Here is a 13076-nt window from a genome sequence, read left to right as displayed (position 1 = left end):
TCTAGGGCATTTGGTCCCATATGACATTGTAGTCATTGATATGAATGGTATACTTGCATGAGTAGGTTATTACTGCTGGGTATATTTATTATGATATGCAAATGTGTTATTCGTTGCTTATGAGTATGTTTAAGTTTTCTTGCTGGGCCTTGGCTCACGGGTGCTATGTGGTGTAGGTAAAGGGAAATGAAAGCTGGATAGCCATGAGTTGGTGAGCTTAGGTGGCGATGTGTACATATGCGATCGCTTGACCACAACGGCCAAGGTTTCTTAGAGGAACTAGGGTTAAACCCTACTTTTGTCGCTTACGTCGACGGGTTGTAGCTTTTGATTTGTAATGACCATTTTGGAACTGAAAACAACTCTGTAAATGTTTATTATGGAATCCCATGTAAAGTTTAATGTTTTAATGAAACATCCATTCATTTTGACCGAAATTTTTAACCCTGGACTAGTAATCACACTTAGATGCACGTTTATGGCCCAAGGATTCGTTAAGTGAGTTTAGCACTATTTAAAATACACAGTGTAACGGTCTTGGCTAACCAAGGAATTACAAAATGGTTGAGAGAAAATATGTGGGTCCTAAAATGGTTCAGAGGACCAATGGGGTTATTGAGAAGATTAGAGTTTGGAAGCTCGCTTCCTAGAGTAAATAGAAGTGCTACGCTGATCGTAAGCGCAGGGATATAGAATTCCAAGTGGGAACTATGTCTTACTTCGAGTTTCACCTTTGAAAGAAATGGAACAGTTTGGCAAGAAGGGAAAGTTGAGCCCTAGGTTTGTGAGACCTTTTGAGATCCTAGAGAGGATCTAGAACTATCCTATGAGGAATGGCCAGCTCAAATTCTAAATAGAAAAGATAAAGTCTTGGGGAAACAGGACTTTTCCTTTGGTTAAGATGTTATGGAGGAACAGTAAGGTCGAGAAAGCGACCTGGGGATTAGAGACAAATATATGGAATCAGTATTCTGAACTATTCAAATAAATATCGAGGACGAAATTTCTATAAGGAGAGGATAGTTGTAACATCCCAAAATTCCTAATAAATCTTGGTGCCTTGATTATTGTGCCGGGAGGGCATAATTGGATGTATTTGTAATTTTAATGAATATACATATGTGATTTGTTGGAAAAATAATCAGAGTGCGTAGCGAAATGGGTGTGGTGGTCCCAGTGTATAATACACGAAAAAAACATTCATCTCTCGTATAAAAAATTTATATGTTTAAGAAAACATCCAGACAGAAACATTAATATACAATATTATTAATCAGGCAACATATACATAAAGATACACATTGTTGACGCGGTTCTTCGGCAACAGATAATTATATGAATAAATGGGATGGATTAGTGCTAAATGATGAACCGTAATATGTGAATAATCTCAAAGGAAGGTAATAACTCGTGTACTCTTTTTAGGTGGTTCTAAGGTTAAAATCCCTCTAGTCCACCAGGCAATATTATTGATATCTCTCTGATCTTCCTAATAGGGTGTTTCTTTACAAATTAGAAGCCAACCCTTTGCAACACCCAGGGTCTCCATATTTATAGGGAGGGGACACCTGGGTGTTGGCAAAAGGGGTCATCTCGTGACCTTCTTACCCATCATGTCACTTCTGTGACATTCATGATTAATTCCTAAAACCTGACAATGAAGTGTGGTCTAATCAATAGGTAAGGGGATAATGGGCCGCATGGCCCAAACCAGTCGTGGGGTGCCTGAACACGCATGTTTATGCTGCGTGTCCGAGATTTTAGGAATGGAGTAGATACGTGATGTCTAATATGCGCACGTTTACATTGCATGGTTGACTTTATAAAGGGTTGGAGGTGTCAGCTCCAGATCGTACCCCGAGCTTGATGTGGTCTCAGCTCGTGGTGTCCACGCTGCTGGCCCGATGCCTTCGAGTATTCTAACTAAAGCATTGGCTACCTCGAGCTAAAGAGGTTAAGACTCGTAACAGCAGCTCCGGGTAGGTGGCTTCCACGTGGCTGATAGGATTATGCCCTTTTCTGCTCGTTAATACCCCGTGGATATTTAGGGCGTACATTTTCCCCCAAGCCCCTGCTCGTGGCATATGACGTCACCTGTGGCCACAGTGGGCGGTTTTAGGTTTCCCTATGGACTCTTCATGTCCCGCCCATCACGCTGGTATCGGATACGTGGAGCATCGTGGTTGGTGACGGTCCATCTTCCGAGAACCGCATTAAAGGGCCTAGCCTATCTTCGGCCGTCATTTCGTCTTTCGAGTTGTGATCCTCGTATCCTACATCAAGATAATCGAACGGCCCTCATTCTTTTGCCTTTTACGTATATATAAGGTTGGCCACCTTTCGCATGAGCCACCTTTTTATTTGAAATTTTTTTTCTCATCTTCTTTCTTCTCTATTCTCAGTCTCAAAACCCCTTCTTTCTTCTAGTCACTATTCCAGACGTTCCTGAGTTTCAAACAAGAGGGTTCTTTCGTGACTCCGGTTCCAAAGATTCCACCAGGATTCCAACCCCAACACTCTTTTCAATCTTTTCGCAGAAAAAAACTTCTGTAAGTCCTCTGTTTGTTGTATGCTTTAAATGTTTCCATTTTTCTTTACTTAGGTGAACTTCCTTCTTAGCCTCATGCAGTAGATTGTTTTTCTTTGCTGGTAGTTTGTGCGTAGGTTTTTATCCTAGGGGTATCGACCGTAGGACAGAGAATGCTTAGCAACATGACTCATAGGACAAAGTTCTAGGGTGATTTTTCTGGGTAAATTTTTTATGCCTGTTTAGGACAACAAGTTTCTGGGGTGCAAAAACCGGGTAGCTTAGGAGACACGCTTCGCAGGCAGTTTTTCCTTTCAAAACTTTCCTTCCAAGGAAAACTTTATTCTGACCCTCCTGACACACAGATCCTGAGCAATCGAGGACCCGTTGGGAGCATAGGCGTGTGTTCATAGAACCGCGTGGTCTCACTCGCCGCAGGCTGAGATTACCTCAGCCCGTGTAAAGGAAACCATCTTTCGTGCTAGATTCTTTCTTATGCTCAGGTCGCCTTTTTTAAACTTTCTTCATCTTTGTTCGTTAGGTGACTAGATGGGACCCAAGAAGAATATGCCCAAGAAGAGTACCGGCAGCTCGTCCTCCCAGCGGGCCAGCAAGGGGAAAGAGGTGGCAACAGACTCCCCGATCCCCCACTTCGGTCCCACCGTGGAGAAAGAGGTCGAGGTGGGACCTGATGCCTTCTTTGAGGCCGAGAGGATTGTCTCGAAGGTCACAACCCAGGGGAAAGTCAATAAAATCATGCTCCCCCATAACATCGAGATAGGGAAGGGTGCCCTGGTTGTCCGTCCTCCCCTTGAGGGCGAGCGGAGCTGCGCACCGCTCGATGAGGAGTTCATGGCCTGGAGCGACGAACACCTCAAGGCTGGGGCCTTTCTCCCCCTGGATCAGTACTTCGCGGATTTCCTGAATTTCGTGAAGTTGGCCCCCTTCCAACTCCCCCCTAACTCATACCGTCTATTACCGGGGTTGATGTACTTGTTCCTGAAGCAGGAATGGGAGGTCCCCACACCAGCGAACATCCTGTACTTTTTCTGCCTCAAAGCCAGCCCGGACCAATGGGGGCAAGGTGACGAGTTCTACTACCTGGCCCGTTTTCCCAACTCGGCCGTGGTCATCGAGCTGCCCAGCCACCCCAATGACTTCAAGGATCAATTCTTCATGTCAACGGGGTTTCGCAACTGCGAATACCATTACTTCAACCGTCCTCGTAAGTTTCTTCTAACTTTAGCTCGCAAGATCGTCGCTGGTTAGTTTCTTCCCATTTTTTATTGACTTGAAAACTATCGTGCAGCTATTTTTGCGAGGACGGCCAAGTCGGTGACCCTTGGGGGTCAATACGAAACCTTGGCGGGGCTCCCCCCAAGTGAAAAGACTATCGCCAGCTCGTGTCTGATGAGACGATGCTGGCATGTAAGTTAATTTCTCCAGGCCAGACTCTGGCCTTGAGGAGGCCGCGAATCATCCCCACAGGCCGTGAAATGGCGCCCATCCCCAAGGAGGAGGCCGCGGATGAGAACGAGGTGCCCCTCGTGCGCCGGAAGCAGGCTCTTAAGGTCGTCTAGGAGGTCAACGCAGAGCGGACCCAGTCCGGGGCAGCAGCCAGCCCCTCCGGCCAAGGTAACCCTTACTTGTTTAGGGATTTAGACAAGGTCGCCGTAGACCTACGGCTTGCTAGGTTTAACCCCAGCCAACTCGTTCACCGCCACTAAAACGACCCAGATCACAACATCACTCTACTCCAGTGTGTTGACCAGCTAGTGTTGCGTTATGACATGGGCCACCCTAGGGGTACTGTAGTAGATAATACCCTGGCCTTTAGGTCAGCCTTTTTTAGGAGTATGGGACCAATCTTAGGTCGTGGCCCTCCCTTCTGGAGGGTGTAGTAGCTCTGGGTCTTAGGCAATATGTAGAAGAGTCCATTCCTGAGGCGGATCTGAACCCAGAGCCTCCTTTCACTCATGAAGTCATTATCTTAGACTCCCTTGTAGAAGCTCTGGGGCCAGAGGTCCTGACAATAGATTCCTCCTCTAGCTCGGAGGGTAGGACCTTTTTCAATACATACTTTAGATTTTTTTGTTATCAAAGTATTTTTACATGCATACTAATGATTCGCTCTTTGTTTCAGACAAGGAGATGTCGCAGCCCGGGGACAACGTTCTGCGGTCTATGTTCCAAGGGGGAAATCCCTCCTCCGGGTCTTCTAGACCCTTGGTGAAGAGGCTCCGGGTGACCAAGAAAACTCCTCCCCCCGGGACCAGCTCTAAGTCTCCTGCCAAGGGGAAAAACCAGGGTCCTGCTGCCATAGAGAAGGTGCCTCCGCCCCCTCCTGCAGTGGAGAAGATGGCTCCACCTCCCCCGCGACCTCCTGTCCCTAATCGGGAACAAGAGGTGCCAACTGGGACCTTGTCAGCCCCGACTCCCGGCGTGCGCGTCCCGGTTAATCCTCAGGCCTTGGAGAAAATCTCTGAGGTCTTTAGGGGGACGGTATACGAAACCGTGACCTACATGGTGGACCACTACTACAACGCCACCTCGAGGGACTTGCGGGAGATCGAGACAAGGAGCCCCGAGCATGTGATGGAGTATTCACTGGGGATGACCCTCACGGTAAGTCTGCTTTACCACTGGTTCTTTATGTTGTTTTTTTCTTTTCTCTAAGGCACTTGCCTTATTATAGTTTTGTCTTGTAGGCGGCTTTGGATCTCCACTGGAGCATATCTCGGTCCAGGGCCAAGATTGACGAGATCCGAGGTGAGCACCAGGCTGCCCTCGCGTCTGCTCGACAACAGGAGCAGGATGCCAAAGCTGCTGTAACGCCCTACTTCCTTAGAGCCATTACTAAGTGGGTTTAAAAACGTGCTTTCAACTCGCTAATCGAGGTTTTAAGTCAAACAGTGTAATCAAGCCATAAACAGAGGAAAAGCTTAAAAATTAATTCCATTTCATTGAAAATCATAAAAGCTTGACACCTGGGATCCCAAAATACAATTTAGAAATACTTACAACATAAAAATTGAACCAAGTCGACCAAACGACAAAATCTAAGTTTATTTACAAGCATCTCCCAAAATCCTCTGGCTGTGGCAGCCAGGCTGGCCAAACATGTACACGCCGCCTCACGCCTGCTATACTCATGGTTGGCTGACCTTCTCTTTACCCTTACCTGCACCACAGAGCATCTGTGAGCCGAAGCCCAGCAAGAAAACCCACAAACAGATAACATATGCAACACATATAACAGGCATATAAACAGGCCACCAATGGGCTAAACACATACGGCCTAGCCGTCCCAGGCGTTTACCAAGCCCTGGGTTCGTGGACCACGCCATGAGGATATCCCAGGTATCCTTTTAGGGACTCGCCCTGGCAACTCACACTCCACGTGCTCAACGCTGCTCCCGGCCCCTCGCCGTACTCGGCCTTGCACCCAATGTGCCTGACGTCGTTCCCGGCCCTTCGCCGTTCCAGGCCCCAACCGTTCTCGGCCTACACCATTCCTAGCTCTTGCCGATCATTCACATAAATGCACTCATAGCATAACAAACAAGTACAGAATACTAACAAATACAATCAAAGGGCTACGCCCTGCAGTTCAAACACATTGGGCTCAGCCTTGCATCCCAGTTCTATTCTAACATATTGGGCTCAGCCCTGCATACAAGCTCTATGGAACAAGGGTTTTCTTACCTGAGTCCCGAGCTTTCCGAGCACCGATGTCCCGAGCACAGTCCTCTAACTTGAGCCTCGCCGAAACCCTAGTCACAACACATCAACAATATCCAACCATCAAGTTCGAATCCATTAAATAACTTCGAGCCAAATCTCTAACCTCCAGGACCTTGAATTCTATCAATCCGAGTGATAAAATTCATCCCAAGCCTTAACCATTGAATTCCCAAGCCTAAACACCCTTAAAAATGCAGACTAGCACTAAGAGCCGCGACCCCACCCTCAAGCGCTGCGGCTAGCCTCAGAACAGAGGCTAGCACTCCACTGCAACACACACGGGCCGCAGCGTGCACACCAAGTGTAACGACCCAAATTCGCTAATAAGGCTTAAGGGCCTTGATTAGCGTGCCAGGAGGGCACGATGGGAATTATGTGTGATTTTATGAGTTAAATGCATGGTTATGATTTAAAGCATGTTATTTGACTATTTATTTATCTTAGACGCATGTATATGTGTATTAGTATGCATGTAGGCCCTGATTGTGTTTGAAGGGCATAATTGTAATTTTAGCCCGCCGAGGGCATATTTGTGATAATTGTATTCCGTGATTTGTACCACGTGAGTGTGGTGTTATTTTGTGATGCACATGCCGAGACGGTCCTAGAGAGCAATTTAACTTAAGAGTCACAACGGGATTTCTATACCCGGCTCGGGAGGAGCCTAGGGGTACCTCGGGAATTTTATGGTTAAGTTGAGATTTAGCGGGTAATGGTTATTGGAGATTTAGTAACCTGGGTAACCATTAGTTACTGCTGAGAGTAACAAGTTCTAGGTAGAAAATGGTAGAAATGAAATAGAAGTAAAAGGACTTAAGTGCCCTTGAGGTTTAGTTGGGAAAGGATAGGCAAGGAGGGGTAAAATGGTCATTTGGCTGGGAAATTGATTTATGGCAGCTGGGTTATAGGGGGTACACGGTTTGGGGCTTGGCATTGATTGGTTTTGATAAAAACCAAAGAGAAGAAAAGTTAGGGCAATGAGAAGAAGAAGAAGAAGAAGAAGAGAAGTGAAGGAGCTGAAATTTGGAGACTTAGGAGATGAATCAAGGGAGCTTGGGAAGGGATTCTCTACTTGAGGTAAGGAGTTTATACACATTTAAGACTTGATTATGTTATGGGTTAAGAGATTTGAGCATGGTTTAAGTTTGAACTTTGAGTTTTTAATTTTCTGAAATTTAAATCAAGGATGTGGATTTTGGGGATTTGATTGTGTGTTTGATTGCTTTGATGATGTTTATGGGTTGTTAGATGGGTCATATGAAGTTTGGATTTGATTTTGGGGTTTGGGTATTGGTTTGGTATGAATTGGGAAGGTTTTAGCTCGGAGAAAACGCAGGAGAAAACCCAGAATTCTGGGTCTGCGAAGGCGTGCCGCGACACAGCTTTTTCGTGCCGCGGCGAGGAGCCCCTGTCTGATGGGTGCCGCGGCACAACTTTCTTGTGCCGCGGCACAAGGCCATTTTCAGGGCACCAAAAGTTGCATTTTTGAGCTTTTGCTCCGGGGGTTCGGGGGATGTTTCCGGTGAATTGTTTTAGGGATTTGGGAGTCCCGAGAGTGCGGGATTGGTCCCGGGAAGTGGTTTTGGGTTGATTAGTATTGAGGGATGTTTCTTGTGTGTTGTGACTAGGTTGTTGGTGAGGCTCGTGCTTGAGGACCGTGCTCGCGGCTTTAGTGCATCAGGAGGCTCGGAATTCAGGTAAGAAAACTATAACACCCGTAGGATAGGGCGTGGGCCCATAGTATGATTGCGGGGCGCGGCCCTATATTGCATCACATGTTAGGGTGAAGACTTAAATGAATTAATATTTGATTGCATGTTGTTGTGTTATATTATATGTGTGATTATGATGAAATGAACGGCAAGGGCCGAGTACGGCGTAGGCCGGGGCGGCCGTGGGCCGAAAGTAACACCTAGCACATGGGATGCTATATTCAGGGTGGGACCCAAGGGATACATGAGTTATCCTCGCGGTGAGAACCGATACCCCAGGGCTTTGGTAAGGTCTCTGGGGCGGCATGGCCGTGTTTGTTTAGTCTAATGGTTGACTTGTTTGTTTGAGGATTATCTGTTATGATAAACTGTATACATTGCATATGCTATGTTCTGCATGAGTTTTCTTTCTGGGCTTCGGCTCACGGGTGCTCTGTGTTGCAGGTAGGGCAATGACTGAGTCAACCAACCATGAGTACGGAGAGCGTGAAGCGACGCGTACATGTTTGGCCTGCCCGACTGCTTTGGTTGGGGGTTTATTTGAAAATGGCTGTAATAATCTATGATTTTATGATTTATCGACTGTAAACTTATTTCAAGATATAAATAGTTTTCAAACCTCATTTTGGGATCCCAAATGTTTAATACTAGCAGTTTTAAATGAAACGACGCATTTTCTAAGATTACAGCCTTAAATTTTAATTAGTCACACTTTCGTTTCAAAACCTCGGTTAGCGAGTTCATTGCACACTGTTTTGTCTTAAAAACTCACTTAGTAACGGCTCTAAGGTAGTAGGGCGTTACACCAAGCGCCGCGGCGCGCATGAACTCTTCGGCCACACTTGGCTGCACGCGCACACGGGCCGCGGCCCTCACCTCCGAACCTAGATTTTCTCACCATCTTTCCACACCTTTCCTCAAGCCAACCCACCCAAAACCTGGCTAACAATCCTAGATAACCAACACAGTTATTTCAGCTCAATAACAACACCAAGACCCCATTAAAATCTGCTCCAAAACTCAGCTAGAATACCCAAAAATAGATCAAGCTTAACTAACATGCAATCCCCAATAACCATCCGAAATTCAAGACTAAACCTTAGTAATTAGAGCTTACCTTGCAGAGCTTAGTCCCTGAGTTTGATCCTCAATCCCCAAGCTTCAAGCTCCTAAGTTTTCTCAGCCGAATTCCTTGCTTAAGCTAGCTTACACCAGGATTTCCTTGAGTTATTTCTTAGAGAATGAAGGAGAGAGAGAAAAGAATGGTGAGAAGCTATCCTTAGTTCATAAGGAGGAGTATAGGTCGGTTTCCCAAAGCTTCTAAGTAAATCCTCCTTTTTGTTTTACTTGACTTAAGTTTAAAGGGTTACCTCAAGGCTCGGGGTACCAAAACGTCCCCGAGGGCAGAATGGTAAATTTCCCCAATATTCCGTCCTAGACATTCTATACTCAAATATATCTCCAAATATTTATTTTCATATCCCGATAATCCCAAAACACACCTAGTACCCAATTACCCATTGGCTCGCCCTAAGTCTGAATCTCAACCCTGTTGTGACTTTCTGATTAACTGCTCCCCAGGACTGTCTCGGATTGTGCTGCACAGACATATCACATATATATCGCATTTATCACATTATGCCCCTAATATCCAGACGGGGCCCACATGCACATTTAACTCAACTAAACATGCATCATTATCATATATTCACATAAGTCCACATATTAACGTATTAAATCATTTATTGCCCTCCAGGCACACTAATCAAGGCCCTAAGCCCGATTAGCAAATTCAGGTCGTTACAGCTACCCTGGCGACTGCTCGGGAAAGCGAGAAGGTCGCGCAGGCCGCCTCGGTTACTGAGAAAGCTGACCTGGAGGCATCTCAGGCCAAGCTGCTGGAGGCTGAGGCTACTAAGGTCGCCTTGGATGCCGCGAAGGTTGAACTTGAAGAGGCCAAGGCCGCCCTTGTGGCGGAGAAGGCATCATCCAGCTCTTCCATGGAATCCATGCTGTACCATTGCTGGGCCTTCAACCAGGATGGTGACTTTTCCTTCCTGGGACCGGAGGTGTGGGAGTCCTTCTTAGAAAAGTTCAAAGCTCGCTTTCAACAAGAGGCACCCTCTGAGACTGGGGAGACTTCCACTGCAACCGAGCAGGACGCCAAGGGAGTGACTTCAACGTAGCGTCCTGGCGGGGCTTAGGATTTTTGCTCCTTTTTCTTTTATTTTTATTTTTAACTTTATATTATGAGGTTTTTTATCCTCGAGACAATTGATTTCCTTAGATATATTTAATCTATTTATATATATTTGTGGTTTAACTTAGTTTTTGTTGGTGTTATGATTGACATCTTATGCTTTTTAGGAAGAAACATCTGTTAATCAATTTGAACCAACTTCTAAGTCTTAGGACCTGGTTGTACCCAGGACATTAATTTTAAAAACTTAGTTCGCGTTAATCTTTTATCGATATCTCGTGCTTTTTAAGAAAAACATCGATCAATCAATTTGAATCAACTTCTAAGTTTTAGGACCTGGTTGTATCCAGGACATTAATTTTTTTAAAAACTTAGTTCGTGCTAATCCTTTATCAATATCTCATGCTTTTTAAGAAAAACATCGATCAATCAATTTGAATCAACTTCTAAGTTTTAGGACCTGGTTATATCCAGGACATTAATTTTTTTTTAAACTTAGTTCGTGCTAATCCTTTATCGATATCTCGTGCTTTTTAAGAAAAACATCGATCAATCAATTTGAATCAACTTCTAAGTTTTAGGACCTGGTTATATCTAGAATATATGCCCCCCCCCCCCCAAGTAATCAGGAAAGGGTCTTTCGTGGTTACTTGATGTTACATCCACAAACATATACGATAATGCAAAAAGATTAACTCTTATTAATTAATAAACAAAAGATGGCTTTTTCTAACTAAGCCTTACAAAGATATTATTAATAATATTTCTTTAAGTGTATAGCGTTCCAAGTCCGTGCGACTGCTTCTCCGTTAAGCCGAGCTAGCTTGAAGGTTCCTTCTTTCACGACCTCGGTTATTTGATAGGATCCTTCCCAGTTTGGTCCCGACACTTCGTCCTTCGGATCCTTGCTGGCTAGGAAGACTCTTCTGAGGACCAGGTCGCCAATGCTAAAGACGCATTTCTTGACCTTTGAGTTGAAATAACGAGTGACCTTCTATTGATAATGCACGAGCTACAACTATGAAGCTTCTCATTTTTTGTCAATTAGGTCAAGAGATGCGCAGAGAAATTCGTCATTCCGGTCTTGGTCAAATGCCTGGACTCTATGCGAGGCTACCTTTACTTCAACAGGAAGGACTGCCTCACTCCCGAAAGCTAGGGAGAAAGGAGTATGACCTGTCGGCGTTCGATGTGAGGTCCGATATGCCCACAGTACCTGGGGGAGCTGTTCGGGCCAGACTCCCTTGGCTTCATCCAGTCTTTTCTTAAGGCTCGCCTTTAGCGTCTTGTTGACAGCCTCGACCTGCCCATTGGCCTGGGGATAGGCCACGGAGGAGAAGCTTTTAACAATGTCGTGCCTCTCGCAAAATTCGGTGAAAAGGTCGCTATCGAACTGCGTTCCATTATCCGACACGATCTTCTTTGGCAGCCTGAATTGGCAGATAATACTCTTAACCACGAAGTCGAGGACTCTCTTTGAAGTGATCATCGCCAGGGGCTCTACTTCTGCCCACTTGGTGAAGTAGTCGATAGCCACCATCGCGTAGCGAACTCCTCCCTTTCCAGTAGGGAGGGCACCAACCAGATCAATACCCCAGACCACGAACGGCCATGTGGACGTGATCATCTTTAGCTCAACCGGGGGAGCCCGGGCAATTGTGGCGAATCGCTGGCACTTGTCACACTTCTTGACGTAGGAGATCGAGTCCTTTGACAAATTGGGCCAATAATACCCTTGCTTTAGTATCTTCAGGGCCAGGTTTTGCCCCCCAGTGTGATCTCCGCAAAAACCCTCGTGCACCTCCTGCAAAATGGTCTTCGCCTTGCTTGGCAGAACACACCATAGGAGAGGTAAAGAGTCTCCACGCCGGTATAATATCCCATCTATCACCGTATACCTTGGAGCCTGGTAAAGTACCCGCCTTGCGTCATTTCGCTCCTCGGGTAACTTTTCTGCTATGAGATACTCGAGGATGGGGGTCACCCAGGTCAGTCTGTCGTCGATCATCTTGACCTCCGCCCCGACTTCCTCTATGCTTGGTCTTTCCAAGAACTCTACTGGCACCAGCCCCAAAGTCTTCGCCTCCCTAGAGGTAGCGAGCTTTGCCAGGGTGTCCGCGCTGGCATTTTTCTCCCGAGGTATCTACTCGATTGAGCTGCGCTCAAATGCGGATAGCTCGTCCTTTACCTTGGCCAGGTAAGCAGCCATCTTGGTTCCCCGTGCTTGGTATTCCCCTAACACTTGGTTTACCACGAGCTGGGAATCGCTGTAACACTGGACGGAGCTGGCCTTCAGCTCCTGGGCCACCCTTAGCCCAACCAGTAAAGCTTTGTATTCAGCCTCGTTGTTGGACGCTTTGAATCCAAATCGTAACGCCGAATGGAATCAATGTCCTTCTAGGGATATCAATATGATTCCAACCCCGGAGCTATTCTCGTTAGATGAGCCATCTACGAAGACCTTCCACGAGGCCTGGGCTAAGGAGGCCTGGGCTGACTCTTCTACGGGATCTTCTCGGAACCCTGTGCACTCTACCACAAAATCAGCCAGGGCCTGGCTTTTTATTGCTGCTCGTGGTACGTACAATATCTCAAATTGGCTGAGTTCGATAGCCCATTTCAACAGACGTCCCGATGCTTCAGGTTTTTGCAAAACATGCCTTAAAGTCTGATCAGTTATGACGTGTATTGAGTGAGACTGGAAATACGGCCTGAGCTTTCGGGAGGCTGTAATGAGGCAGAAAGCCATCTTTTCCATCAACGGATACCGGGATTCAGCTCTGAGAAGCCTCTTGCTGATGTAATAGACTGGCTTTTGAGATTGGTCTTCTTCTCGGACTAATACGACACTAGCTGCATCCTCTGTGACAGCTAGGTAAAGGAAAATAGGCTC

Source organism: Humulus lupulus, chromosome 6 (assembly GCF_963169125.1).
Source record: "Humulus lupulus chromosome 6, drHumLupu1.1, whole genome shotgun sequence".
Classification (NCBI taxonomy): domain Eukaryota; kingdom Viridiplantae; phylum Streptophyta; class Magnoliopsida; order Rosales; family Cannabaceae; genus Humulus; species Humulus lupulus.
Note: the sequence above shows the minus strand (reverse complement) of the source record.